We start from the raw sequence: 7,095 nt of genomic DNA, 5'->3' as shown, positions 1-7,095 counted from the left end.
TACATATGGAAATGAATCCATTTCATCCACTTTAGTATATAGCTGTCAAACAAACTGATCGATAAAAATCAAGATAAAGATATTTTCATATCACTTTATGCTAAAAGAAACACACCAGTGTTGGGTACTGGGCTACAGTACTGCCGAAGTTAACTTTTTTAGCAAGAAAATAACATCAATTAATTAAAACTCAATAGCAGATATACCGGGTCTTCCAAAAGGGATATATGATTTTTAATATGTCATGATCTGCAATTTTTTTTCATTGCATTCAGTAATGTTTACAATTTAATCATAAACAAATATGTAATGAAAATATTGCTGCCGTTCAGGCAAATGTTGCGGAAGATCGCAATTTGTCGATTCTAAGACGTTCTCATGAATTGACGGACTAACTCAAATCACATCCTGGAGGATTTTAAAAAAATGAATTTCGGCTTGGTTTGCATGCGTATAAAATTGTGGAAAGTTACATGATTTTTTAAGAAAATCATCTTCCCCGATGAGGACTCATTTGCGTCTGTATAGGAAGAAAATCCATAAATTATTCATGAACGAACAATCACCAAAATTGACAGTATTGTGGGGTTATTTGAAGTCATTGGTCTTTAGCAACAACCCAGACTCTCTTCAAGCTTTTGAAGTAAATATTGAACTTACTATACATGACATATGACTTAATTTAGTGTAAAAAGTACTCGAAAATTGGGTTCTTTGATTTCGTTCTTGCAAAAGAAGTCATAGAGACTATTTTTTATTCAAGTAAATTAGTAAACGTTTTCCCGATACGTTTTGGTAAGAATGAAATACGAGATCCCCCAATTGAGTTAAAAATATGTATATTAGGGTGTCCTTTATAAAAGCATATGTGTCAAAACTTCTTATTTCGTTTTTCAAAATACACTGATAGAACAAATTGTAGTAAGTTAATTTAATATTGGAAAGTTTAATCTAAAGTTACATGAAACTAGAGAATAATTATTTAATAATGATACTTAGCCAAATATGAAATTATGAAGTTTCCAATACATCAATCCAAGTTAAAGACGTATATTGCATATTGGAAAACTAAAATTGCTCATTTATGAAAAACAGACATATATTTAGGAAGAAAATAACAGAAAAGGTCATATTCAAAATAGGTAAAGCTGCTTCATTTATTTAAAAAAAATAAAATAAATGACACTGTTGGATTTGCACTATTATCATTTCTTTACAGTAGTTAAGCTTTTTTCAAAAAAAAAAAAAAATAATAATTTGAATGACCTCTAATTTTTTTAAAGTAATCTGGTACTTAAAATTTCAAAACACACAAAACCAAAATTACTTAGAAACTGCGGCTTGAAATTTAATTTTGTTCTTTCCTTTTATTATAAAAAAAAATCTTGAAACAACAATATCTTTTTATAAATTGACATAGCATGAATTAAGTTTCAATATATTATTATGTATATACTATATTCTGATAATTAAATGACTTACATAGGAATAAACTGCGAAGGTATACTTGTATATATTACGAATGTACATACATACATAGCTAATACTTAAATTTAGGAGTATCAGTTAAAAACTTTATCTAAAATGTGCCACAAAAAATATATATACAAATGTATAAAATTCAAATAAAGATAAAATATTTAAAATTTCATCAGGCGTTCTTTCTTTCAATTCGAGTATCTATATATTTTACGGGTATGGCTAAGTCGTCATTAACTTATATTGTTAATAATTTTTATTAATTAATAATTCAGAATGCGTAAGTAAAGTTCAATCAAGCAATTTAATTAATAATTTGGCAATGAAAATATTCCAAATTGATAATCATAGGATAATAAAAGTGCCAAGAATTGTAGACAAGTTAAGACATAACTTTCAGGGTTGCATGAAATTTTTAATACAAAAATTTCCAAAATTGGAAAACGAATTTTTAATCCTAGAATTAAATTACTGGAATTAAGAAATAAAACTTCAATTTTTATTTCAAATTTTTTTAATTTTTTTCAATCCGGTAGTTTGTATTAAAAAATATTTTTTTAGCTTAGTTGGATTCCGATCTTTTTTTACTTTTTAATACGGTATTTGAGATAACAAAATAAAAAATAATACTTCAAATGTTAATTAAATCAATTCAATACGTATATTTTCGACAAAATATTAATGATAGAATTAATTAATTATGACACAAATATTTATTGCATTATAATATATGTATGTATGAATGTATGTCTGGAGGAAAATTAGCTTATGGCTAAGATTACAAAAAATACATTAAACAGATATTTGAATTACTATTTAATAAAATATTTTTATTTATTATGTAATCCCAATATGCCAAATACCGGATTGAAAAATTAAAATACTATTTAATTCCAAAAATCCGATTAATAATTAAATATGAAAATTGTAGTCATACTATAAGTATCGTAAATATGTACATAATCTTAAATTCTCTACATAATTAAAATTCGCAATCCTGTTTATTGTGATTATACAATTTTCAAAGTGTCGAATTTAGTTACAATTTAACCATAATTCACTCAGGAAAAACTTTGTTTAACCATACATATAATACCTATATTTTTCATATACAGTTGAACTTCCCTAACTCGAGTCCCCATAATAGACAAAAACAACTTCGGTTTAGAGAAACTTCGAGTTATCCAAGCAAATTTGTATGAAATTTAACTTTTATTTCCATTTCAAGAGTGCGAGTTATAGAAGTTCGAGCTATGGAAGCTCGACTGTACTATCTATATTAATTGTTCTCCATTTGGTTATATTAATTAAAATTTGGTTAAATTTAACAATGATTTATTTCATTTAAAGCTATTGGTATAATGGATGGTGTGAAACAATGCTAACCATTCATACGTTAATATACATACATTATATTATATATTTTATATTATCTAAGACATGCGTTGACTTTTCATTAACCAATTAGTACATGCTCACACCAGTTAATGCAATGAAAACTGAATGGTTTCTGTCCATACTACTTATAAACCATAATTGAGTTTTCAAAGCTTAAGCTTACCTTATCATAGCAAACAACCGCATTAGTTAATGATCCCAGCGCCATCTAATGCAACTTTAAGTGCGTATAATTCAATAGAATTTAGTTTGAACCGACCGATTTACCGATTTAATTTGTTGTTAATTTCTATTAGCACTTTTACTTTTCAGAAAACACTTGCACATTATTTAAACATGAACTCTTCACTTTCTTTGGCTCTTCTTTATATGATAGCTAAAATGAGCCAATATTTCACTCATTCAACTAAAAGCACTGCCTTCGCGGCCATTTTGTATGCACTTGTGGCTTCACTTCTCTGCCGCACATACACTTTGCATTACCTCGGCATATTTTACACATTGGGCAAAAGCTTCATTTATTCCACTTCACACATATCACTCACAACACTTTAAACACTAAAACACTATATTTATTAAATTAGATCACTTTATCACAATTACAAATTAAATATTCACTTTGATTACATTTTCACAACCGCACGCTTGAACTTTACATCGAATACTGAAGGTTCATGCATTCACTGGAAGGGTCCTTTTGGAAGGTTTTGGAAGTTGCACAGTGGCGTCTGCACGGATGTGCTCTTTTTGTCGTTAACAATTTTCTTAATTTCCGTCTAAACCGGAAAATAAAAAATCGAAAGTTATCGAAAAATTACAAAAAATATTTTAAACTTTTTTACAAAATTTGAATGAAAGTTATTATAAACAAGAATTTTGGTTTTTAATTAAGATAATACTTAATCATGTAAAATTTAGGAACATATTATTAATATTAAAAATTATCATCCATAGATACTAAAAAAAATATTAATTTAAATATAAAAATCCAATTCATTTTATATGATCTGGGTTGCAAATAATGCGTTAAAAAATAATTGAAATAACATACATACATATGTATGTACATATATCTACATCATTTTTATACAATGAACAATTGTTAACTACTATCATTTTGCCACAAAGTTTGTAACACCCAAGAGAAAGCGTCGAAAACCTTATAAATGTGGTACGTAGTCCGTATACCCGGACACCTCCCATAACCGAACAAATTTTAATATTTGCATAGAAAATCCTTTCCTATAGCCAGACATGAAAACGTTCCAATGACCGAATACAAACAACTTCTGGTTGACATTGGCTCGCATTTATTTTACAATTTAAAATTAAAATTTAAATTTTTTAAACCGAAATATTTTGGATCAAAGTTTAATTTTATAACTATTGGAATTGAAAATTGGAAAATCGTATATTTAATTCAAATTTTTTTTTTAAATATGCGCACTCCCGACTAGCTATAATCTGAAATAAAGCAGTTATCAACAACAAGTAAAACTCTTCAGGGACATGACTGTTCAACTTCCAATCGGCAAAACCTTCCGTGCACATCAAACGAATATCAGATCGGCAATTGCACGACTCAACTCTATGCAATATCGCTGCAAAGGCAATAGCTTTCAGTTGAGTGCTTCTTTGAAATGTGAGCAACGTAAAGTGAGTGAAAAATAAATGAAACCAATGTGCATAAACTGTTATAAATAAATACATTTATTGTAATTTTGGCAAAGCATTCCATTGAGAAAATGGAAATGCAACTATGTGAAGCAAATGAGTGAATTCAGCGCAAAGCTAAAAGTTGTGATAGGTGGCGCTAAAAAGCTGCACATTTGTTTAATCTTCTAGGCACTTGGGTTTGGGTAAAGCTCACATGGCACAAACATCAATTGTAAAATAGCAGTTAATATTTTTTTCAACGATTTGTATGGACATATGTTAAATTCATTTATTACTGCCATCAGCCGAATATGAAATTTTATGAAGTTCTCCAAAAACCTTAATACATACTTTTAAATTAATAATTTTAACATATGTCGTCAAAAAGTGTTTAAAAATTATCGACAATTTAATATTTTCCGGTATGCACGAAAAAAGCTTTAACGACATTAAAAGAACATCCGTGCGGAGGCCACTATGCAATTTCCCATATCCAAACTTCCAAATAGCTGCCGACACATACATACATACATTGAAAACAAAAGTACTCTTAGTAAAAATTTTATTATTTAATCTTAAATTAGCCGACACAATGTAAGACACATGTTAAAACAGTGAGAAAGTTAAAAATACGAAGAGAAATGGAAATAAAACCAATCAAGGAGAAAACAAATTAACTAATGAAGAAAGTTGCGTTAGATGATGCTGCTAATTAAATCATTGCTGAAAATAGTTGCTGATATTATACAATACAATTGATGATTTTCATAAGTGAGCTTTACCCATACCCAAGTGATTAGAAGATTAAACACTTTTTAGCGCCATCTATGATAACTTTTAGCTTTGCGCTGAATGCACTCATTTGCTTCACATAGTTGCATTTCCATTTTGTTGATGGAATTCTTATGCCAAATTAATTTATTACTATTTATGTATATTGATTTAATTTATTTTTCCCTCACTTTACGCTCCTCACATTTCAAAGAAGTACTCAACTAAAAGCTATTGCCTTTGCTGCGGTATTGAATTGAATTGACTCTGGCAATTGCCGATTTGATGTTCGTTTGATATGCTCGGAAGGTTTTGGCAATTGGAAGTTGAACAGTCACGTCCTTGAAGATTTTTACAGTGCAGTTTTCAATTAAACCGTAAAACTCGACAAAGATCGATAACTGATTTATTTCAGATTTTTCCTAGTCGGGGTTGCGAATTTTTTCACTAAAAAATTTTGAATTAAGTACTCGATTTCCAATTTTTAATTCTAATTGTTATGAAATTAAATTTTGATCTACAATATTTCGGTTCAAAAATTTAAAATTTTATTTGTTAATTGCAAAATCAGAATGGAAAGTTAAAAACATAATTTATGAAGGCTTCTTGCCAAATAAAAGCGTTTTCCTTGAAAGATCTTGATTTTAGTTGTTTGTATGACTGCTTTATTTTTCTGCAGTAGCCCGATATCGGAGTTTCAAACAAGTTACCCTTGCGGAGAAAACGATTCACGTATATACAGACAGACGGACGGACACTGAGCGTACCCTGATCATTTATATTTAGTGAAATTCCTTATAATCGAACTATCACCTCGACGTGTTTTAGTCCGGCTACAGGAATTGTCCACATATGCGAGTATGGCAAAATCGTGTGTTTGAAATGTATTCTTAGAGTCAGAAGCTGTAACTCAGAATTATATTACTACTGAATAAATAAATGCGAGTAAATGTCAGCCAGGAGTGAACGAATGACAATTATTCCCTTAGTTTCCGTTAAACCTCCGCAAACCAGACCGTGGCCGCTCAAGTCAATTTGTTTGATGTGATCATTTTGCGTATTGTTCTTAAAAGAATTCGTCCCAGAACTTCACATATTAATAAGATTTAAAATAAAAACGGGAATTATAAATTTTACACAGTTTTCTTTGCACATTTTATGAAGTCTTGTCCTTTTATCACTGATAATTTTAATGAAATATTACCAAAATAGTGTCTGTGCCTGGTCATTGGAACATGTTCATGTCCGGCTATAGGAAAGGTCTTTGTATGAAAATATTAATGAAAACGATGTGTTCATGAAATTTGTCATTTATGGGAGATATCCGGCTATACCGATTTTAAATTACATTTTCAATACAATATTTGCAACACATGTCATAGGTAATGATGCAGACTTTTGTATTAAAATGTACATATGTACATATATATTTTTGGTATTTATGGATAATAATTTTTAATATTAATAATATGTTATTAATTTTTATATATTATAATTCCGTATTTTTTTCATTAAATACCAAAACTCTTGTTTATAAAACTTTCATTCAAATTTTGTAAAAAGGTTTAAATTTTTTTTTTGTAACTTTTCGATAACTTTCGATTTTTTATTTTCCGGTTTAGACGGAAATTAAAAAAAATTGTTAACGACAAAGAGAGCACATCCGTGCAGACGCCACTGTGCAACTTCCAAAATCTTCCAAAAGGACCCTTCCAGTGAGTGAACGAACGTTCAGTATTCGAGTTCAAGTTCAAGCGTGCGGTTGTGAAAATGTAATCAAAGTGAATAATT

This window comes from Bactrocera tryoni, chromosome 4 (genome assembly GCF_016617805.1).
Source record: "Bactrocera tryoni isolate S06 chromosome 4, CSIRO_BtryS06_freeze2, whole genome shotgun sequence".
In the NCBI taxonomy this organism is placed as follows: Eukaryota; Metazoa; Arthropoda; class Insecta; order Diptera; family Tephritidae; genus Bactrocera; species Bactrocera tryoni.
Note: the sequence above shows the minus strand (reverse complement) of the source record.